This window comes from Pinus tabuliformis, chromosome 4_1 (assembly GCF_031772625.1).
Source record: "Pinus tabuliformis cultivar Carrire ecotype Pingquan chromosome 4_1, CPIR1, whole genome shotgun sequence".
In the NCBI taxonomy this organism is placed as follows: domain Eukaryota; kingdom Viridiplantae; phylum Streptophyta; class Pinopsida; order Pinales; family Pinaceae; genus Pinus; species Pinus tabuliformis.
In genome coordinates this window covers 996,660,924-996,686,361 of record NC_142303.1, presented here as the reverse complement: position 1 = coordinate 996,686,361, position 25,438 = coordinate 996,660,924, and positions in this window count along the sequence as shown.

Genomic DNA, 25,438 nt, shown 5'->3' with positions numbered 1-25,438 from the left:
GGTACTCAGAGTTTGGCCCAGCAGTCCATTATGGCGCCTAGAAGACGTGGTGTTCCGAGAAGAGGAGGGGTTTTGGGCATCAGCGGAAGGGAGGAGGCCCAAGCAAGGGCAATTCAACCTCTGGCCATGGTTTCTCCACCGTCTTCTCCATCGGAGGAGTCGGACCAGCACGATAGCAAAATACACACTTCCAGTTTTACATTTAGGTGCAGGAAAAATAGATCCAAGGTTTCACTGCTTATCACGGTTATTGCAACAGAGGAAGAGGATGATGATTCTGAGAGCCAGGAGGACGATGCAGGGGAGCTGGCACAAGCCAGCATGATGCAAGAGAGGGCGGAACTGGGCAACGATAATCCTCCTCCAGACGCTGCTCTTTCTGACGAGCATGTTCGGGCTATGGGTCAGTCTCAACAGACAACATTTCCTCCGAGTTCCAGCCAGTTAATGAATGAAGATGCACATATTCCAGACATGGACAAAAACGTTTAAGGTGAGCCTTCGCAGGCGAATTTTGAAGTTTTGATTGATGAAAATTGAACAAATTTTGAAGTTTTGGAGGGGTCTCACTCTGTCAGAGATGCCCATTTTTTGTTTTAAGAATAGAGGTGTACCCAGTTCCAGTAGTGTTTCCAGACTTCTGGAATCACCAACCATTTTACCCTCTATCAGTAAAATGGCAATGGCAGCAAGAAGAGAGCAGAGGAAAGAGGATCTTTGGTGTCGTAATTATGCTGCTAAGGTTCGGTATGGAGGAAGTCCTAAGGCAACTGTTATTTCCATGCTCATTTTCAATGCATCTATTTTTGTAAATCCGAACTTCCAGTTCCATTGTAATTCAGGCAGCCTTGTGCACCTGTTATGTTTTCCAGATGGAGGGTGAAGTTATTCATCCTCAGAGGCCTGTCCCTCTTTGTAAATACTTTTCTTTTTCTTAATATATTAGCTCAGTCTTTACGTAGAAAAAAAAGAAGAAAAATCAACAAATTCACTTTGCTCCAAATAAAACAAACCACAAATAGAGGAAGAAAACCATAGTACTAAAGAGAAACCCCACTCAAGCATGAATGAACTTAGGCATTCAAACCATGCCCTTCCTTAGTAGTATGGTTAAAACAATTGAAGAAGTCTTATTATTCTACATTATGGAAATTTTTTGGTGTATTTTCTCATCAAATTGATTCTTAGTAAAATCTATTGGAATTGAAGTTACTAGTTTACACAATCTAAGTGTCTAAGGAGATGAAATTATGCATTCAAAAATACAATCAAAATAATGAAAAAGTGTGTGTGTTATGTGTGTACTAGATTTACCAAGTATTAAATGGGATCAAATATATGGGGGTGCAAACCTATTTTCAAGCTTTGCACTCAAAAAGAGGTTTGCAATTTAATAAATTTTATCCCTCTACAAGATTAATAGATTGATGATTGAAATTGATTTATACTAATTTATTTCTTTTTCCCAAAGAATGGTCATCTACTTCATATTCATATAGAATCAAAGTATACATTGATAGTTCAACTTTTAAGTTAATTCATGGTCAAAAATCCATGACCTAAGACATATTAGAGCATACATATAGTATTCTAGTAGTAATCCTTGTGCCGAGGCACAAAAATGTCTCAAAAAAATAGATTTAGAACAACAAGAGCTCATTTGAAGTTATCAAAGGCTCCCCAAGCAGTGTTGAAATGTGTAACTAGGTTCGGTCATCATAATTTCTATTGTAATCATGATTTTATATATTCACTCAAAAGAGATTTTTTATTATTATTTTCATTATTGATGCATGGGTTTTATGCTCAAGATAGATTTGTTTGTAGGTCAAGCACCCATTGAGTGCATCTAGGTTTTTCATAGAATTGTGAAGTCAAAAGAGTCATTGTCATACATGTAAGGCCCCTTTTGACATGTTGTATCTTGTAAAGAAAATATTTGTAAAGTCAAAAGTGTCATAAATACCCACCAAGACCTTGTCAATCAAGTTGACTTAAAAGATGGATCAAGTCAGCGTCAAGGATCGCAAGTTGACCTCCTAGGAAGCCTATATATAAGGGAACCTCGACTTCATTTGAGGAGACATTTTCATTGAAGCAAGAAATAAGTTTGATCTCGAGAAAAAATAATTTGCAAGGACGAAAAGCAACGAGAAGAGGAAGAGAAGCATGATCAAAGTTTTGGAACTCTCTCTCTCTCTTGTTAGGGTTTCTAAGGCAGCTGCTAGATCAAGATTACAAAAGTTGTTGGGGAAGTCGAATTTACATATGAATTTACTGGGAAATTGAAGTTGCAGAAGAAACTATTGGGAAAGTAGAATTTGTTGCAGAAGACATTTTTGGGGAGGTCAAAGTTGTTGGAAATTGTTTGAAGCTACTAGGACAACATTTCTTGAAGTTACTGGAAGCTGCCAAGTCAAAGTTGCTTGAGGGTGAAAGAATGAAGATGGGTTACACTGTTGGGCCAAATGTGGTGATGAATTGTGAGAATTATGTTGTTGTCCTAATGATATTTTTTTCAAAAATGTTTAGTGTCATATAAAATGTCAATTTTCTATTAAATGAAATTCTTTCCCTTGCAAAATTTTCACACATGTTAAGAGGCATGCATGTGTTCATGTAGCATAACTTAGTCTCAAATATGTAATTTTAATTTTTTTTTAAATACGAGGATAGTCTACACGCAGAGAGTAAGTTTTTCATATTAAAAATGTTGAAAAATGCAATAAGAAATTCTCAATTTGATTTTGTCTTGATTTAATTAAGAAAAATCATTTCCTCATTAGCATATAACTTGGATGAGGTTTATTTCTGTGGCATGGCTTATGTCACCAAGTTTACTTAGTAAATTTGAGTTGGAGGAGTTAGAGTTCATATTTGCATGTGTGATTGCTTATTTGTAGCAATAAAGGTCACTTATCACAAGCTTTTTTTTTTTAGTTAATATAGTTCCAACTTTTGGAGGAGCTAGTGGAAGGTCAGTTAAGTAGTGGGACTTGAGTCAAACTCGATGATCATCCAATTATCTAATTAATCAACCAAAAATATCTACTACATGTAAATAATTCGAGTTACCTAGTTGAGGTGAAGATTCTAAGGCAATGTACCATTTGTTGTACACATGACTTGAGTGTACAGGTGTTGCTACAGTTAGATGATCAGCCTAAGGAATTGCGCAATTCAATTAAAGGAATTTATTAAATAATAGGGGCTAATTCCTCAAGGAAAAATGAAAGGAAATAAGAGCTCAAGCCGAGGCAAAAAATTGACAAAGTCTTGGTCAGAGGCATTCAATGAGTATAGAGATAGGTTGTGCACTAGTAGGGTGAGATCAGTTGAGAAAAAAATTGTAATACATCTCTACCCATTTGATTAATGCAAGTAGGCATTGGGGTTTTTGGTAGATTGATTTTCCCAGATAAAAATATTTGTCACATGTATGTTATTTCTTCTTGAATTCTTGAGAATTTCATTCTAAATTGTGAACGAATATCTGTAGAGCAGTAGTGTATGCCTGTGTCTTATGATTTGATTAAAACTTCATTAGCAGTTGCGAATATACAACCTAATTTGTACATGGTATCAGAGTTGCATTCACATTAGAGTAGGGAATCCAAAGTTGTTGCTCAAAGGTTTGAATTTGAAGATCATTGTAGCAATATTTCTTCAGACCTGAGAGGATGGCCTTCAATTTCATAAGGCTAGAGTATGCCTTGGAAGGCAGCTCTAATTTTCTTGCATGGAAGGATTGCATGGAGACAGTATTGGCTAACAATTGATTGTTATAATACATCAAGACAGGTGTTGTAAAACCTCAATCATCTGATGCCCAAAACCTTTCTCAGTGGAAGAAAGATGTAGCCAAGGTGAGGAGAATAATCTTGGAGGGTGTACCTGATCATATTGTCTCAAATCTCGATGGAAAAGAAACTCTCTTCGCAATGTGGAAAGAAATGACAGAACTGTTCGAGAATAGTAGTGACCATAGGAATCTGGAACTCAAGGATAAACTTCGAAGTATCAATATGTATAAGAATGACACAATTTTGTTGTATCTGAGCATGTTTAGACATTTTCGTGATGAACTTATAGCGGTCGGTGTTAACGTCCCTAAAGAAGACTCGGCAAGCCTATCCCTTCTCGACCTTCCCAAGAGTTGCCATAGCTATCAAGATTTAGTGAACGGGAGGAAGAAACTACTGAAATGGGAGTTCTTATGTTCCGATTTGGTACAAGAGGCAATAAGGCAGAATACTGGAGATGGGACTTCATCCAAGGGTGAGGTTGAAGAAAAAATTGCATTGGATGGAAAGGAAAAGAAGGGAAAAGGGAAGAAATCCCAATCCAAACTAGAATCCATTCAAGGGTCAAGAAGAAGGATTTGTCAAAAATTAAATGCTTCCATTGTTATGAATTCAGGCACTGATCAGGATTTAAATAGGAACGCAAAAAATTACAGAGATAACCATAAAGACAAAGATGTAGTGGAAATAATACTTCACTTCATTAATGTAAAATACTGAAATATGCTTAGCAACAGAAATGGAAATAAACCATTTAGGGCGATGGTAGCTTCTCTCTGAGAAGAGATGTGGCAACTACATGCCTCTGAACTGTGTTACAATAAGGCTCGAAGGCCTATTTATTTTTTAGAAACAATGGAAAACCCTTAACATCCCAAAATCTAACCCTAGAAGATGAAATGCCAAATTGTGGGCCCTGTTTTGGGTAAGTTGGTACATCAACTTCCAGTGGTCGTAACTTTGGCACCCGATCTTCGCTTGACGCATACCATAGCTCGTTAGAAAGATTTATCCAAGCACTACAACTTTGGGACGAGCAGTATTGATCCATGGAACCCTGTTGCTTCTAGATTTCCCCAAAAATATCGTTTAGTGCCTGAAAATGGCTCCGGAAGTTCAGGACCTGAAAAACTGCTAAAAATACTAAATTGTGCTACAATTACAGAAACTGAAAAACTAAAAGAGAGAGTTGTGGGGGTCCAAGTGGGATAGGTGGGTGGCCACCAACATCCACCTGGATCATTCCTCCCCCGTTAGGCAGCAATGGTCCCCATTGCGTTGAGTTCCTCCATCTGCTGAACTTGGTCCCTAGTGAGTTGTTCTGCAATCTCGGATATGTCTAGTAATGGTGGAAAGCATGGTCAAGGGCGGTACACATTGAACACTTGGTGTAGGTGAAGGAATGGAGGAATGTTGTGCTCCAAAGCATTATTTCTCACAACCTTGGTAATGGTGAAAGGACCATGTCAGCATGGTCAGAGCTTCTTATGGGCTCTTGTAAGGTGTTCTTTCTGTAGATGGAACCAGACTTTATTGCCCACTTGAAGCTTGTGTGGTACCCCTGTGGGTGAGGAGAAGTTGTTCTTGTGTTCTGTCATGACCGTATCCCTTTGCTACTACTGCTGCGTGAAGGAACCCTTCGCGGGGGTCATGGATGTGGTGATGATATTCCCCTTACTTTGGGAGCAAACGAGATAGAAAATGAATTTCCTAGTCTAGGAGATGAGCTTGCTGCCTTTCTTGGCAATGATCAAAGAGGTGGCAATAGGTGGGACTATCTCCGGTATCCTGTATAATGAATTACACAAGGAAATCATGATAGCACGAGGCCTTGACTCATACAAAGCATGTTGCTTCCACAAGTATGGCTGGCCTAATAGTACATCACAAACATCCAGAGGTGTAACATCACACACTACCTCGTCTGACAAGGGTTTTATGTTGTAAGGAAGGTGGAACTACTGGTGAACTCGGAGATCTCGTCCTTGGTGAACACAGCCGATACTGTACGGTTGCGGGTGTGGTGTAGTCTATAGGCCCAACCGCTTCATGACCTCTACTAAAATGAGGTTCTTTTGGCTCCCACTATCAATAACGAATTGCAGCGGCGAATCCTTCTCCCACATCTATGAGTGGAAAAGACGCTCCCCCTCCTTTGGATCGTCGAGCTCATTCCTCTGGATCTTGGCAGTGGCAACAGTGGCATTGGGCTCCGCATCAATGACCAACTTCCCTTTGCCATTCCCCTTATCGGGTTCTAACTCAAGGTCGGAACATGCATATGATTCTGAAGCCTTCAACTCAGCCACTAGCGACTGCTTGGTCTGACACTCACTTGTGCTGTGAGTGGGGCTCTTATGGAACTCACACCACTTTCCTATGTTCTTCTTTGACTTCGTGGTGTTGTTCTTTTCTTGCAGCTTTGACAGATTGTCTTGGGTGACCCCACCTTGGCTTTGTCCTTTGGTCTTCAGATTTGCAAATCTAAAGTCTCGCTTCTTCTGTTTGAACTTCTGCTCGGTTTTGATAGTGTATCAGTATGTCATGCCGAGCAAGGAGATGTCCAGGAACTCCATCTCTTCCTAGATGTACCTATGTAGGTAGCCACGGTATGTAGGTGCCAAATGCAGCTCAGAATCCTTGATACCCAACTGTGTGTGAAGGGTATGAAAAATGTTTGTGAACTACGACACATCTTGGCCCCTTCCCTGCCGCAACATGGTCCACTTTATGTATTTGTCCTCATAGCTTTTGACAGGGTAATATAGCTCCTTAATGGCATCCCAGAATTAATTCCAAGTGGGTGTGGCTGAAAATAGTGAGCCCGTAATTTCATCCTTCTGCTCACAGTAGGTTTCCCACCAATCCTTGACATTGGGGGCTGCTTTGAGAAGAGCGAAAATAATATTTTCTTGACTGGAAAAATCATGAATAGAAAAATACCCATCTAGCAGATTCAACCATTTATCTACGGCATCTACGTCTAACACTCAAATATGGGGATTTCGAAATTAACTTGTACCTTAAATGGCATGGCATTTCCAGAGTAGCAGTTGGAAGCTGATGCATCACCCCTGGGTAGCCACTGAAGGATCTGGCAAATTTGTTCATCATTGCGTTCCTTTGCCGCTCGAGGGCTTCTTCGAGCAAAATTTTGATAGGATCTCCTTCCCCCTCGTCTTTCTTCTCATTCGCCATAGGAGGCCATTGGGGTTTGCAGGGTTGGTATTGTAAAGGTTCGACCAGTTCAAGCCCTAACTCCTTATATCCCGACCTCGTTGGGGACATGCAAAGAAAAACAGAGAAAGAGCAGACCACTCTCATAGCACTGATCCGGATTTAAATAGGAATGCAACAAATTACTAAACACAGAGATGCAACAGAAATAATACTTCACTTCATTAATGTAAAATACTGAAATATGCTTACGAACAGAAATGGAAATAAACCATCTAGGGCGATGGTAGCTTATCTCTAAGAAGAGATGTGGTGGCTACATGCCTCTGAACTGTGTTACAATGAGGCTCGAAGGCCTATTTATTGTTGAGAAACAATGGAAAACCCTTAACATCCCAAAACCTAACCCTAGAAGATGAAATGCCAAATTGTGGGCCCATTTTGGGTAAGTTGGTACATCAACTTGTCGGGGTCATAACTTTGGAACCCAATCTTTGTTTGACGCCTACCATAGACCGTTAGAAAGATATATCTAAGAACTACAACTTTTGGAACATCAACATTGGTCCAAGGACCCATGTTTCTCCTAGATTTACCAAAAAATGTCGTTTAGGGCCTCAAAACGGCTCCGGAAGTTTAGGACCCGAAAAACTACTAAAAGTAGTAAATTTTGCTACAGTTACGGAAACTAAAAAACTGAAAGAGACAGTTGTGGGATCCAAGTGGGATAGGTGGGTGGCCACCAACATCCACCTATATCAGGAACTATGCCATAAAGTGTCCACACAAGAGGAAAAGCAAGAAGGCCTTAGGAGTAGCAGTAGTTGAAGCTTTGAATTCATAGTTGGAGCTTGACTTTACCATTATTGCATGCATGACCAACACATTGATGGGGAACGTGTGGTACTTGGACTTAGATGCATAATTCCACATGACAGGGAATAAAGACATTTTCAGTAACCTGGAAGAAAAATATTTGTAGGTGCACATCGAAATGGGATATGAAGGAAGGCATGGCATGACCAGAATTGGTACAATCACCTTTCGAGAGAGTCAGGATTCCCCCTCAGGCTTAAGGATGCCATGTTCATTGTTAGCCTAAAGAAAATTCTCATCTCTGTTGTATTTTTGGAAGGACGTAGTTATGATGTGATCTTCAGCAAAGGAAATTGATTCCTAAGAGACATAGCTAGGGCAGAGGTGAAGCAAATTAAGGTTCATGTGAAGAACCTATACAAGCTAGATGTGGAGAATTATGTTGCATTGAGAACAAAAGCTGAGAAGGTACAGAGTCACGATGCCTGTGAACTTTTTCATAGAAGACTTGGCCATTTGAATCATGGTGCTTTGAAGATCATGTAACAGATAACCACATACCTCCCCAAACGAGAATTCAAGAAGTAGGATGTACCTTAGGGAAGTACACAAACTCAACATTTCATGATCGAGACGACAAAGCATATGCAGTCCCTGAAAGGATCCACTTTAGTGTCTATGGACCTTTCTCGATATCCTCCCCTTCGAAGCACAAACATTTTGTAAGTTTCATTGTTGACTTCTCATGGAAGTGTTGGATATTCTTCATGGAGAAGAAGGATAAGAAATTATCAAAGTTTGTACAATTCAAGGCTCTAGTTGAGAAAGAAATGGGAAAGAAGGTGAAGTTTCTTAGGAGAAATAATTGAGGTGAGTATGTGTCGAATGAATTCAAATTTTTAATGTGCAAAAGAAGGCATTCGACAAGAGTTGAAAACAACCCACAACAAAATGGGGTGGTTGAGAGAAATAACTGTAGCATTGTGGGGGTAGTAAGGGTGATGTTGTATGATCAAGGCCTACTTCTGCATTTGTGGGATGGGGCATGAAACACAACTATCTATTTATAGAACTAGAGTCCTCATCAAATTATGGGCACGATTTCATCAGAGGATACTTTCTTAGGGACAAATTTAGATGTGTCACACTTGAAGACTTTTTAGCCTTTTTTTACGGACATGTCTCCAAAGAATCAAGGAAGAATCTAGAATTGGTAGTAGGATTGAGGTTATTTTTGGGTTACACTAAAAAACCCCAAAACTACAATGTGTACTTGGCATCCCTCAAAATGGCAATTGTGTGAAGGGATGTAAAATTTGATGAAGACAAAGCAATGTCGTGCTCTCTTGAGAGGGTGCTTCAGATCCCACCAGAAGAGGATCTTTTAGCAACAAAGGACGAACCTCAAGAAGTTGTAGAGAAACCACAAGTTCAGGAGTAGAGAGTGGAAACAACCACTCAATAAAAGCCATCTAGAGAAGGTATAAAAAGGACTAGGGAAGCTAAGAGACTTGTGTAAGATGCAAGGGAGAATTTGGGTGCTCCTTCAAATTAGTGCACGTAGAGAAGGTCACCCCATCAATACACTTGTTACATGGATCTAAAGACTGAGCTTGTAGATACTGACCCATCTTCTTTCAAGGAATCAGTAGAGAAACCTGTATGGGTTGATGCAATGGTTGAGGAATATACATCCATTGTAAACAAAAGTGTTTGTGAAGTGGTCTCAAGACAAGCTGATAAATCAATTTTGGATTCGAGATAGACCTTCAACTAAAATATGCAACACATGGAAGCATAGAAAAGTACAAGTCTACATTTTTTGCCAAAGGGTACCCTCAAGTTGAGGGGATTGACTATGAGGATACCTTTGCACTTGTAGAAGGGTACTCATCCATCATATGAATTCTTTCTCTGGCTTCATAGATGGGCTGGAAGATCTACTAGATGGGTGTAAAAACAACATTCCTCAATGGATTTATTGACGAGGAGGTGTACATTCAAAAACCATAAGGCTTGGGGAATTTTGATCAAGAGTCTCATGTGTGCAAACTCAAGCGAATGTTGTACGGTCTCAAGAAATAACCTCATGCCTGGTACACAAGGATCGATAGTCACCATTTTGGGCTTCACCAAAAGTGAAGCACATGCAAAACTCTATCATATCTTGGTAGAGGGTAAATTGTTGAATATTGTATTCTATGTTTATGATTTGACTTTAACTAGTCATGAGGAGCAGATCAGATCTTGCAAGAAGGACCTTGCAAGAGAGTTTGAAATGAAGTACGTGAGTCTGATACACTACTTCCTCGGACTGGAAGTATGGAAAGGTGAGGGGTGATTGTTTGTCTCTCATGGAAAGTATCCCAAGGAGATAATTCAGAGGTTCTACATGGACAATTTCAAACACATGAAGATACTTCCAGCGACCAACTAGAGGAAAGAGGATACCACTTCATGTGAGGAAGTGGATGCTACTATTTACCAGAAGGTGGGTTCACTAATGTATCTTGTGAACACAACCATATATGTGCTATGGAGTCAACCAACTGAGTCAAGCTATGGTTAGGCCAACCAAATTATTTTGGAGGGAAACTAAAAATGTTCTATGATACCCAAGAGGCACTACCCAATTTGGACTTTGGTATATATGGATAGAGGGAGTTAATATATGTGGCTTCAAAGATGTAGATTGAGCCCAGATTCCATCAAACCAAAAGACTACATCAGGTGGAATTTTTAGTCTTTGGTTCACAATAGTTTCTTCGTGTATCGGGAAGAAAATATTTGTGGCACTTAGTTTGGAAGAAGCAGAATACATGGCTGGCCTTCAAGCAATGTGTGAGGTGATCTCGAGGAGAAAAATACTTTTCGGATTGTTTGGTGAGATGGTGGATCCAGCTGTGATCTACTGTGATAATCATAGTCGCACCAAACTCTCTGGAAATCATATTTTTCACGATCAATCCAAGCATATAGATATCCGGTATCACCATTTATGGGACTATGTGTAGAGGTGGATAATGTTTTTTTCGTACATTCTGACAAAGGGAAAAGATGTTGATATTTTGAAAAAGGTATTTTTAAGAGGGAAGTCCGAGTTCCATAGGAGTAAGATAGGGGTGGTTAATAATAAATTTCTTACTGAGAGGGAGTGTTGAAAAATGCAACAAGGAATTCTTAATTTGATTTTTCCTTGATTAAATTGAGAAAATTCAAATTTCCACATCAACAGACAACTTGAATGATGTTAGCTTGTGTAACATGGCTTGTGTCACCTGGTTTACTCAATAAATTCGAGTTGGAGGAATTAGAGTTCAACTCTGCATGAGTGATTGCTAATTTGTAGCAATCAAGTATCCGACACTGAATCTCTTGATGATGTCAGCCAAACGATGAATATTTGTTATTCCGATTTTGAAAGTGAACCTAGTGACTTTGAAAAAGAAGAACATCATTATAGTGATGAAACAGATACAGAAGAATACACAGAAGAATACTCAGATAATTCTTCTATTGAAACTGTTACTATAGCAGACTTAAAGGACTCATTTCCCAATTTAAATTCTTTGCCTCCACAACCACCTGTGAGTTCTTTTTGTCCATATCCTAAAACAGTTGTGTCTTCATCATCATCATCACTCCCTGTAAATAATTCTGCTTTAGATGAAGAAAATGCTTTTCTCAAAAAGATGGTCAAATCCAATAATCTTTTGTACATTCCAGTTGAAGTTCAAGTCCGTGGTGAATGGATTAGTGTTGATGCTTTTATTGATACTGGTGGTTCCAATAATCTTGCACGTCCATCTCTTTTCAAAGGATTATGGAAACCTTTGCAGCATATTATTGTTTCAGAAACTATTGGTGGATTTGTTAACCTGACCCACTATGTCGATAACATTTCTTTGAAACTTGGGGGGGTTACTATTAAAATCTCTGCTATTCAACACTATGATGCTTCTGCAAGCCTATTTTTGGGCATGCCATTTATTAATTCAGTACTGCCTGTAACAATAAGTGAAGATAAAATCATCTGCAATGTCAAGAAGAAAGCAGTAGCAGTTCCAAGGCTAACAATGGCAAACTCAGAAGCTAGAAGAGAGCAAAGCCAAAAGAAGGTAGGTTCTAAGAAAGTCAAAAACGAGTCTCATGATTGGAAAGAAGTATTAATGATATATGAGGCCAAATCACAACCTACTCAAAAAGCCAATAGAGATCCCAATTGGTCTTCTGAACAAATCAGTTTGTATGAGGAATTGTTGAAATGCTGTTCAAATAATCCCCAAGCATTTTGGACTACAGAAAGCCCGCAACAAGAAATTAAGACATTACATGATAATGGGGTAACCGGTAAATTGATACCATGCACCCCTGCTGAAGAAAAAGAAATGAGAAAGCAGATTCAAGAATTGCTAGATCTTCAGTTGATTGAAAGAAGTGAATCTCATTACTCCTGTTCTGCATTTCTTGTTAGAAATCATTCAAAAATTGTTCGTGGTAAGGATAGGATGGTTATTAATTACAAGCCATTGAATGCAATAACCAAAAGCTTTAATTATCCTATGCCCAGACAAGAAACCATTATGCAGAAAATTCAAGGAAGTAAAATTTTTAGTAAATTTGATATGAAATCGGGCTATTATCAGATTCAGATTGCAGAAGAAGATCGCCACAAAACTGCTTTCACATGTCCTGCAGGTTTCTTCCGGTGGAAAGTTGTTCCTTTCGGATTGAAGAATTCTCATGCCTTCTTTCAAAGAAGAATGGATCATATCTTCAGTAAATATGATTTCATTGTTGTATATATTGATGATATTCTTGTACATAGTTCAGACTTAGAATCTCATTTAAAACACTTGCAGATATTTCTTGAAGAAGCCAAGGCACATGGCCTTGTGTTGTCAGAAAAGAAAATGATCCTCTTTCAAGAAAATGTTGATTTTCTTGGAATTCATATCAGCAATGGGAAAATTCAGATGCAGCCGCATGTTTTAACAAAATTGTCTGAATTCCCTGATAGACTGACAGATAAACTTATGATTAAGAGATTTATAGGGATTTTAAATTATGTACATAAATATATCCCGAATCTCTCTGAAAAAACTTCTCCAATTCCGCCAATACATCAATGGTGGTTGGTCAGATGAATCCACTAAAGCGGTTCAGTTACTGAAGAAAGAATGCCAGAATCTGTCAGCCTTAAAACTGCCAAGTAATGGATTTTTGATTTTACAAACAGATGCTTCAGATAATTTTTGGGCAGCCACCCTTCTCGAAAGAAAAGGAGAAGGAAAAGAAATTGAAGAAGTTTAGAGAAAAAGAAAAAAGAGTCACAGCCTCTAAAGTTTTCTAAAACGATGGAAATTCCACAGAAATGGGAAACTAGTGATTTTTTTTTTCTCTTCTTCTTTTCTGACAACACAAGACCATGTGCCTTGGCTTCTTCAAGAAATATCTGCAAGTGTTTTAAATGAGATTCTAAGTCTAAACTATGTACAAGAATATCATCAATATATACAACAATGAAATCATATTTACTGAAGATATGATCCATTCTTCTTTGAAAGAAGGCAGGAGCATTCTTCAATCCGAAAGGAACAACTTTCCACTGGAAGAAACCTGCAGGACATGTGAAAGCAGTTTTGTGGCGATCTTCTTCTACAATCTGAATCTGATAATAGCCCGATTTCATATCAAATTTACTAAAAATTTTACTTCCTTGAATTTTCTGCATAATGGTTTCTTGTCTGGGCATAGGATAATTAAAGCTTTTGGTTATTGCATTCAATGGCTTGTAATTAATAACCATCCTATCCTTACCACGAATAATTTCTGAATGATTTCTAACAAGAAATGCAGAACAGGAGTAATGAGATTCACTTCTTTCAATCAACTGAAGATCTAGCAATTCTTGAATCTGCTTTCTCATTTCTTTTTCTTCAACAGGGGTGCATGGTATCAATTTACCGGTTACCCCATTATCATGTAATGTCTTAATTTCTTGCTGCGGGCTTTCTGTAGTCCAAAATGCTTGGGGATTATTTGAACAACATTTCAACAATTCTTCATACAAACTGATTTGTTCAGAAGACCAATTGGGATCTCCATTGGCTTTTTGAGTAGGTTGTGATTTGTCCTCATATATCATTAATACTTCTTTCCAGTCCTTCTACCCAAATTCTGGCTTTAAATCTGTTCTCTGATGATGAAATCAAAAAATTTCACCAGTATGCTAAAGAAGGAAAATACTATTATCTTCATTTTAGAGGTATAAGGATAGGTCTTGCTCCTTTGTTACGTCATGGAATAAACGCTCCTTGTATTGCTGAATTATTTGATACCCATCACCAGAATTATGATCATGCTAGGATTGGAACTATTATGGGAAACCTTGCCACTGGTTGTCAATATGGGACAATCTATCCTGACTATGCCATCAGCCTGAATGATGTACATTTAAAAGATTGTTGGAAATTATTAACTGGGGTTCAAGGGTTAACTATGGCAGAAGAAAGTGAATATTTGTCTGTGATAGGGCAAGCTTCATTCCAGCTTACTAACACTGCACATCCAAAGCTTAAACAGCTTGTTCTGAAAGATTGCGTAACTGTTGGTCTATCTAATGCCCAAGTTGAAGGTGTATTGTATGACCCCACTGAGTTACCTGGAAATTGGTATTTCCAATATAAATCTATAGCTGATGAGAAAAAGCCTGAACTGAAAGTGAAACAAGTTGCTATTGATAATGGCCAAGTCAAATTGATTCCTCCAAGGCCAAAAGTACCTCATCCAATTACAAGGCAGAAAAGATATGTGTTTCCTATTGCTCCAACTGATGTTCCGTCTAGTAGTCATAATTTGCCTACTATACAAGAGGCCAGTCAGAGTGAGCCTTTATTGTCATCTAATGAATTGTACATACCAGAGTCTAAACCTTTTTTACCCACTGTAAATAAAATGCATCGTATAGGTTATTTCCCTCTGTTGAATAATGGGAGTATGCCAATCGTAGATATGTCAAAGGTGGCAAATGGCCTCCTAGAACCAAGTTTTGTACCACTTCTTCATCTTCTCGGCAACCAACTACTCGTGCAGATTGAACATAATGCACAAAACACAAATGATCTTGATCAGACATATCAGATCGGAAATTATTTAACTACATGGTGTGCCCATGCAGAGGAAGTTTTAGATGATTTGGGAAGCCAAAGTGAATTAATTCTGGGAAATCTTAAACTTCTACATGATGAGCAAACAACTGATCAGCAGCGCAGAGAAGAAAAAGAAAGAAGAAGAAGAGAAAAAAAAAATCACTAGTTTCCCATTTCTGTGGAATTTCCATCGTTTTAGAAAACTTTGGAGGCTGTGACTCTTTTTTCTTTTTCTCTATTCTTCTTCTTTCTTTTTCTTCTCTGCACTGCTGATCAGCTGTTTTCTCATCATGTAGAAGTTTAAGATTTTCCAGAATTAATTCACTTTGGCTTCCCAAATCATCTAAAACTTCCTCTGCATGGGCACACCATGTAGTTAAATAATTTCCGATCTGATATGTCTGATCAAGATCATTTGTGTTTTGTGCATTATGTTCAATCAATGGAGCACAATCTGCACGAGTAGTTGGTTGCCGAGAAGATGAAGAAGTGGTACAAAACTTGGTTCTAGGAGGCCATTTTCCACCTTTGACATATCTACGATTGGCATACTGCCATTCTTCAACAGGAGGGAAATAACCTATACGATGCATTTTATTTATAGTGGGTAAAAAAGGTTTAGACTCTGGTATGTACAATTCATTAGATGACAATAAAGGCTCACTCTGACTGGCCTTTTGTATAGTAGGCAAATTATGACTACTAGACGGAACATCAGTTGGAGCAATAGGAAATACATATCTTTTCTGCCTTGTAATTGGATGAGGTACTTTTGGCCTTGGAGGAATCAATTTGACTTGGCCATTATCAATAGCAACTCGTTTCACTTTCAGTTCAGGCTTTTTCTCATCAGCTATAGATTTATATTGGAAATACCAATTTCTAGGTAACTCAGTGGGGTCATACAATACACCTTCAACTTGGGCATTAGATAGACCAACAGTTACACAATCTTTCAGAACAGGCTGTTTAAGCTTTGGATGTGCAGTGTTAGTAAGCTGGAATGAAGCTTGCCCTATCACAGACAGATATTCACTTTCTTCTGCCATAGTTAACCCTTGAACCCCAGTTAATAATTTCCAACAATCTTTTAAATGTACATCATTCAGGCTGATGGCATAGTCAGGATAGATTGTCCCATATTGACAACCAGTGGCAAGGTTTCCCATAATAGTTCCAATCATAGCATGATCATAATTCTGGTGATGGGTATCAAATAATTTAGCAATACAAGGAGCGTTTATTCCATGACGAAACAAAGGAGCAAGAACTATCTTTATACCTCCAAAATGAAGATAATAGTATTTTCATTCTTTAGCATACTGGCAAAATTGTTTGATTTCATAATCAGAGAACAGATTTAAAGCCAGAATTTGGGTAGAAGGACCAGAAATCTTTATGGTTATCTCTACCTCTTTCAGAAAAGTCTTTCTCTTTAGAACAAAGGTCATGGGAAGTTTATAAATATCAGTAGCATGCAAAGCAGGAGGAGTCCATTTTGAAGGATCCTCGACTATCTCATGACTTTCATTTTCATTGTTTTCAGATTCAGCAGATCTAGATGAGACTTCAGTAATGACCTTTCTATCTATGGAAGAGAATGAGCGTAAGAGATTGGCCATATTTTATAATCTAAACTAGATATTGACTAAAGAAAGCGTTTATCTACTCAGCACAATGTTCAACAGAGATGCCTTTCGAAGGCTGCCTGGCTTTCTCTAGGCTCTGTGTATAGATTACAGACTCGGGACTAGAACAGGGCTCTGATACCAACTTACTGAACTACAAGACTTCTTAAGATGATGGACTTCGTAACTTACTTGAATTTATCGAAGTGGATGCTGAAGCATAACTTCCTCACATCAATCAGAGATAAGCGTGGACTACGCGACTCCCTTTCGCTTCTCCATCACGCCTTACAATCTCAACAACTCAGATGATCTTGGAACAAAACAGTCCTCAGACTAGCGGCCCAGCAGGCTTCAATATTAATTCAAAATAAGATTACACACCATAAATAGTCTCAAGTCGAGAGCTTGTCTAGCCTCTAATCTTTGAGAGCTCACAATACAAACACACACTCACACTCCAAAATACACTCTGCCTAAACTAAACTATAACACACCTATTTATAACACATATGAGAATAGATGAGGGTCCTTGTCTGACATTACTTAGTCATGACGGTGTCTGCTCAAATATTCTCGAGTACAATAATGCAATTCAATTATACAAAAGCAAGCGCACTATCTAAGGGCATCTGACTTTTAGTCAGTGTCATAATCTGGTTCGAAATCTGAATCAGGTGGAGTCTCTTCCCTTTTCCATGAATATGTCAATTCTGTCAATCTGTCTTGTGGATGTTTCCAGGAAGATGTAAGCCACGATAGATATTCTTTTTCCCATGTAGGGTCGTTTTGTACCTGCGCATCTTGATAACATCAACAGATACGGTTTCTTTTTCTTCGTCCACTTTCGCTTTTCCTTTAGAGTCCTTGATTGCTATTGAAGATGCTTCTTTCTGTGGTGCATGTGAACTTTGTCCTGTATCATAAGAGAACTTTATCGAATCTGCAGTCTTTTGTAGGCTCTTTGATGGGAAAAGATAATCATCCTTATTCCATCAGTTCACATATGCAAAGGGATCAATTTCAATTCCAAGAAAATAATCTTTTTTACTTTTTCTAAAGTCTGGCAAGGACTGTACTGCCAACTCAACCCCATCTAACAAATCCCATTTGAAAATTTGAAACATGCTAACCGACTGTTCGATGGCTGCTTGCACCCATAATTTGCATTGATGACTGACGTGTCCTTGATCTTGCCATCCAACTTCAAATATCATAGATGAACATACCCTGTTTGATAATAGCAGATTTATGAGACATATAGAATCTTCTGTCCAATTTCCTGAGGAAACACTAATTGCTATTAATGCCTTTTGATTTATAATTAATCGTAACACTCCATGTTTTCCTTGCATCGGCTCCAGTGTTTTAATCATTGAGATTTTTTCTGATAATTTTAATGAATGGAATTCTTGAAGCCACATAGAAATCTTTTTTATCTGTTCAGGGTTTTCTGCTAATGTGGACTCTAGAACACTATCCGTACCATACATTTGTGCAAACGGATTAGGCTCTATTGGATTACGGAATTCCATACTCTGATAGTCCCAAGGTTCTGTAAAGGTTCTGAGATACTGGAGAGTTCTCATAACGCACTGAGATGCTCGAACTTGAACCTTCTTTTGACATCTGCCATTCCTTATCTCCCAATCTGCAAAAGGCTGAAACAATTCATATTGTGGAAAATAATCTATGGATAAAAAATTTTCATCAGGCTGTTGTAGAAAAGCGGCATCCAGTTCTTCAAATAAATCAGGGATCCTTAAAGATGTTAAAATTTTTTTAACTCCTTGGTTCATATTAATTTCTTTAAGGTCCAACATTTTTGCACAGACATATACAGCCACTGAAAAATCTATTCCCCCGATTATTTGATAATAATTCAGAATTCTGAAAACATGTATCATAGCATCTGTGAAGTGATTGTCCCAAGTGTTGTCAAGAAGTTTGAAATAAACCTTCACTTTTAAATTTGGCAGAGGATAAATCTTTACAAATTCTTCATCAAGATTAAGAAAAATACCAACATTTTTGTGCTGCCAAGCTTGGCACTTCTGAATCCACTGATTTCTTCTTAATCGCAGACCAATCACCTTCTTTATTTCTTCAACAATATCAGATAAGAGAAATTCTAAAATTTTGAAACGCTGTACAAAAGTTTCAAAATTATCATCAGACGCAGATTTACCTGAAATTTCAAACATGCTATGTTTATGTACATGAACCTTATTCATTTCTCTGGTCAGAGCATCTGCCAAAAAGTTAGAATTTCCTGGGATCCATTCGACATCAAATTCATACATCTGAAACCACATTTGCCAAGCTAACAATCTTCCACGTGCTAACTGTTTTGAAATCTTTGCATTCAGGAAGTATTTAAAGTTCATGGAATCAGTGCGAATTAAAAATTTTGCATGAGCCAAATAAATTTGTCCTGTTATGCTTCAGCGTCCACTTCGATAAATTCAAGTAAGTTACGAAGTCCATCATCTTAAGAAGTCTTGTAGTTCAGTAAGTTGGTATCAGAGCCCTGTTCTAGTCCTGATTCTGTAATCTATAAACAGAGCCTAGAGAAAGCCAGGCAGCCTTCGAAAGGCATCTCTGTTGAACATTGTGCTGAGTAGATAAACACTTTCTTTAGTCAATCTCTGGTTTAGATTATAAAATATGGCCAATCTCTTACGCTCATTCTCTTCCATAGATAGAAAGGTCATTACTGAAGTCTCATCTAGATCTGCTGAATCTGAAAACAATGAAAATGAAAGTCATGAGATAGTCGAGGATCCTTCAAAATGGACTCCTCCTGCCTTGCATGCTACTGATATTTATAAACTTCCCATGACCTTTGTTCTAAAGAGAAAGACTTTTCTGAAAGAGGTAGAGATAACCATAAAGATTTCTGGTCCTTCTACCCAAATTCTGGCTTTAAATCTGTTCTCTGATGATGAAATCAAACAATTTCGCCAGTATGCTAAAGAAGGAAAATACTATTATCTTCATTTTGGAGGTATAAGGATAGGTATTGCTCCTTTGTTTCGTCATGGAATAAACGCTCCTTGTATTGCTGAATTATTTGATACCCATCACCAGAATTATGATCATGCTAGGATTGGAACTATTATGGAAACCTTGCCACTGGTTGTCAATATGGGACAATCTATCCTGACTATGCCATCAGCCTGAATGATGTACATTTAAAATATTGTTGGAAATTATTAACTGGGGTTCAAGGGTTAACTATGGCAGAAGAAAGTGAATATCTGTCTGTGATAGGGCAAGCTTCATTCTAGCTTACTAACACTGCACATCCAAAGCTTAAACAGACTGTTCTGAAAGATTGTGTAACTGTTGGTCTATCTAATGCCCAAGTTGAAGGTGTATTGTATGACCCCACTGAGTTACCTGGAAATTGGTATTCCCAATATAAATCTATAGCTGATGAGAAAAAGCCTGAACTGAAAGTGAAACGAGTTGCTATTGATAATGGCCAAGTCAAATTGATTCCTCCAAGGCCAAAAGTACCTCATCCAATTACAAGGCAGAAAATATATGTATTTCCTATTGCTCCAACTGATGTTCCGTCTAGTAGTCATAATTTGCCTACTATACAAGAGGCCAGTCAGAGTGAGCCTTTATTGTCATCTAATGAATTGTACATACCAGAGTCTAAACCTTTTTTACCCACTGTAAATAAAATGCATCGTATAGGTTATTTCCCTCCTGTTGAAGAATGGCAGTATGCCAATCGTAGATATGTCAAAGGTGGCAAATGGCCTCCTAGAACCAAGTTTTGTACCACTTCTTCATCTTCTCGGCAACCAACTACTCGTGCAGATTGTGCTCCATTGATTGAACATAATGCACAAAACACAAATGATCTTGATCAGACATATCAGATCGGAAATTATTTAACTACATGGTGTGCCCATGCAGAGGAAGTTTTAGATGATTTGGGAAGCCAAAGTGAATTAATTTTGGCAAATCTTAAACTTCTACATGATGAGCAAACAGTTGATCAGCAGCACAGAGAAGAAAAATAAAGAAGAAGAAGAGATAAAAAGAAAAAAGAGTCACAGCCTCCAAAGTTTTCTAAAACGATGGAAATTCCACAAAAATGGGAAACTAGTGATTCCCAAGAAGAAGTAGCTGAATCTAGTAGTAGCCAGATTGGTTTCAAAATAGAAAAGCCAAAGCCAAACACAGTTCACAGAAATAAAAGTGAATTGGCTACTTTTGAAAATGCTGCTACTCTATTTCCATCATTCATAATGCCCTCCCTGCAGAAAGCTAATATGTATAAAGAAACAAAATATCCAAGAGTAGAAGAAGATTTATTTGCTACTAATTCATCTGGATATGTTCTAGATTCGGATAAATCTAAAAATCCAGCTGAATCAATTAGAATATGGATTGGTGCTTTGTACCAAATGCAAGTAGTGTCTAAATTGGATAATTTCTCAATCTTCTTTCTAGCAGAAAAACGTATGGCAGGTATTGTGTGGGATTGGTGGATGGCTTGTTCGAATGAAGAAAGACAGAATGTTGCAGCATTGGGTCTAGCTACTTTAGAAGTCTTGTTTCTTACCCAATTTGTCCCTGAACCTACTGATGAAAGAAAGAAAATAATTACTGATCTAACTAGGATGGAGTTAAAAGATCTAAAATATCTAGATCAGTTCGAGTCAGAATATATGGCTAAAGTTTTCAGAATATCTGACACTGAATCTCTTGATGATGTCAGCCAAAAGATGAATATTTGTTATTCTGATTTTGAAAGTGAACCCAGTGAGTTTGAAAAATAAGAACATCATTATAGTGATGAAACAGATACAGAAGACTACACAGAAGAATACTCAGATACTTCTTCTATTGAAACTGTTACTATAGCAGACTTAAAGGACTCATTTACCAATTTAAATTCTTTGCCTCCACAACCACCTGTGAGTTCTTTTTTTCCATATCCTAAAACAGTTGCGTCTTCATCATCATCATCACTCCCTGTAAATAATTCTGCTTTAGATGAAGAAAATGCTTTTCTCAAAAAGATGGTCAAATCCAATAATCTTTTGTACATTCCAGTTGAAGTTCAAGTCCATGGTGAATTGATCAGTGTTGATGATTTTATTGATACTAGTGGTTCCAATAATCTTGCACGTCCATCTCTTTTCAAAGGATTATGGAAACCTTTGCAGCATATTATTGTTTCAGAAACTATTGGTGGATCTGTTAACCTAACCCACTATGTCGATAACATTTCTTTGAAACTTGGGGGGTTACTATTAAATTCTCTGCTATTCAACACTATGATGCTTCTGCAAGCCTATTTTTAGGCATGCCATTTACTAATTCAGTACTGCCTGTAACAATAAGTGAAGATAAAATCATCTGCAATGTCAAGAAGAAAGCAGTAGCAGTTCCAAGGCTAACAATGGCAAACTCAGAAGCTAGAAGAGAGCAAAGCCAAAAGAAGGTAGGTTCTAAGAAAGTCAAAAACGAGTCTCATGACTGGAAAGAAGTATTAATGATATATGAGGCCAAATCACAACCTACTCAAAAAGCCAATAGAGATCCCAATTGGTCTTCTGAACAAATCAGTTTGTATGAAGAATTGCTGAAATGCTGTTCAAATGATCCCCAAGCATTTTGGACTACAGAAAGCCTGCAGCAAGAAATTAAGACATTACATGATAATGGAGTAACCGGTAAATTGATACCATGCACCCCTGTTGAAGAAAAATAAATGAGAAAGCAGATTCAAGAATTGCTAGATCTTCAGTTGATTGAAAGAAGTGAATCTCATTACTCCTGTTCTGCATTTCTTCTTAGAAATCATTCAGAAATTGTTCTTGGTAAGGATAGGATGGTTATTAATTACAAGCCATTGAATGCAATAACCAAAAGCTTTAATTATCTTATGCCTAGACAAGAAACCATTATGCAGAAAATTCAAGGAAGTAAAATTTTTAGTAAATTTGATATGAAATCGGGCTATTATCAGATTCAGATTGCAGAATAAGATCACCACAAAACTGCTTTCACATGTCCTGCAGGTTTCTTCCAGTGGAAAGATGTTCCTTTCGGATTGAAGAATGCTCCTGCCTTCTTTCAAAGAAGAATGGATCATATCTTCAGTAAATATGATTTCATTGTTGTATATATTGATGATATTCTTGTACATAGTTTAGACTTAGAATCTCATTTAAAACACTTGTAGATATTTCTTGAAGAAGCCAAGGCACATGGTCTTGTGTTGTCAAAAAATAAAATGATCCTCTTTCAAGAAAATGTTGATTTTCTTGGAATTCATATCAGCAATGGGAAAATTCAGATGCAGCCGCATGTTTTAACAAAATTGTCTGAATTCCCTGATAGACTGACAGATAAACTTATGATTCAGAGATTTATAGGGATTTTAAATTATGTACATAAATATATCCCGAATCTCTATGAAAAAAATTCTCCAATTCGCCAATACATCAATGGTGGTTGGTCAGATGAAGCCACTAAAGCGGCTCAGTTACTGAAGAAAGAATGCCAGAATCTGCCAGCCTTAAAACCGCCAGGCAATGGATTTTTCATTTTACAAACAGATGCTTCAGATAATTTTTGGGCAGCCACCCTTCTCGAAAGAAAAGGGGAAGGAAAAGAAATTGAAGAAGTTCTTTGTGCATACGCCTTGGGAGAATTCCAAAAACATCAAAAAATTTATTTCCCTGCAGAGAAAGAAACCCTTGCTATTTTTAATGGAATCCAAAAATTTGAAATTTATTTGGCTCCTGCAAAATTTTTAATTCGCACTGATTCCATGAACTTTAAATACTTCCTGAATGCAAATATTTCAAAGCAGTTAGCACGTGGAAGATTGTTAGCTTAGCAAATGTGGTTTCAGATGTATGAATTTGATGTCGAATGGATCCCAAGAAATTCTAACTTTTTGGCAGATGCTCCGACCAGAGAAATGAATAAGGTTCATGTACATAAACAGAGCATGTTTGAAATTTCAGGTAAATCTGCTTCTGATGATAATTTTGAAACTTTTGTACAACGTTTCAAAATTTTAGAATTTCTCTTATCTGATATTGTTGATGAAATAAAGAAGGTGATTGGTCTGCGATTAAGAAGAAATCAGTGGATTCAGAAGTGCCAAGCTTGGCAGCACAAAAATGTTGGTATTTTTCTTAATTTTGATGAAGAATTGGTAAAGGTTTATCCTCTGCCAAATTTAAAAGTGAAGGTTTATTTCAAACTTCTTGACAACACTTGGGACAATCAATTCACAGATGCTATGATACAAGTTTTCAGAATTCTGAATTATTATCAAATAATCGGGGGAATAGATTTTTCAGTGGTTGTATATGTCTGTGCAAAAATGTTGGACCTTGAAGAAATTAATATGAACCAGGAGTTAAAAAAAATTTAACATCTTTAAGGATCCCTGATTTATTTGAAGAACTCGATGCCGCTTTTCTACAACAGCCTGATGAAAATTTTGTATCCACAGATTCTTTTCCACAATATGAATTGTTTCAGCCTTTTGTAGATTGGGAGATAAGGAATGGCAGATGTCAAAAGAAGGTTCAAGTTCGAGCATCTCAGTGCATTATGAGAACTCTCCAGTATCTTAGAACCTTTACAGAACCTTGGGACTATCAGAGTATGGAATTCCGTAATCCAATAGAGCCTAATCCGTTTGCACAAATGTATGGTACGGATAGTGTTCTAGAGTCCACATTAGCAGAAAACCCTGAACAGATAAAAACGATTTCTATGTGGCTTCAACAATTCCATTCATTAAAATTATCAGAAAAAATCTCAATGATTAAAACACTGGAGCCGATGCAAGGAAAACATGGAGTGTTACGATTAATTATAAATCAAACGGCATTAATAACAGTTAGTGTTTCCTCAAGAAATTGGACAGAAGATTCTGTATGTCTCATAAATATGCTATTGTCAAACAGGGTATGTTCATCTATGATATTTGAAGTTGGATGGCAAGATCAAGGACACGTCAGTCATCAATGCAAATTATGGGTGCAAGCAGCCATCAAACAGTCGGTTAGCATGTTTCAAATTTTCAAATGGGATTTGTTAGATGGGGTTGAGTTGGCAGTACAGTCCTTGCCAAACTTTAGAAAAAGTAAAAAATATTCTTTTCTTGGAATTGAAATTGATCCCTTTGCATATGTGAACCGATGGAATAAGGATGATTATCTTTTCCCATCAAAGAGCCTACAAAAGACTGCAGATTCGATAAAGTTCTCTTATGATACAGGACAAAGTTCACATGCACCACGGAAAGAAGCATCTTCAATAGCAATCAAGGACTCTAAAGGAAAAGCGAAAGTGGACGAAGAAAAAGAAACCGTATTTGTTGATGTTTATCAAGATGCGCAGGTACAAAACGACCCTACATGGGAAAAAGAATATCTATCGTGGCTTACATCTTCCTGGAAACATCCACAAGACAGATTGACAGAATTGACATATTCATGGAAAAGGGAAGAGACTCCACCTGATTCAGATTTCGAACCAGATTATGACACTGACTAAAAGGCAGATGCCCTTAGTTAGTGCGCTTGCTTTTGTATAATTGAATTGCATTATTGTACTCGAGAATATTTGAGCAGACACCATCATGACTAAGTAATGTCAGGCAAGGAACCTCATCTATTCTCATATGTGTTATAAATAGGTGTGTTATAGTTTAGTTTAGGCAGAGTGTATTTTGGAGTGTGAGTGTGTGTTTGTATTGTGAGCTCTCAAAGATCAGAGGCTAGACAAGCTCTCGACTTGAGACTATCTATGGTGTATAATCTTATTTTGAATTAATATTGAAGCCTGCTGGGCTGCCAGTCTGAGG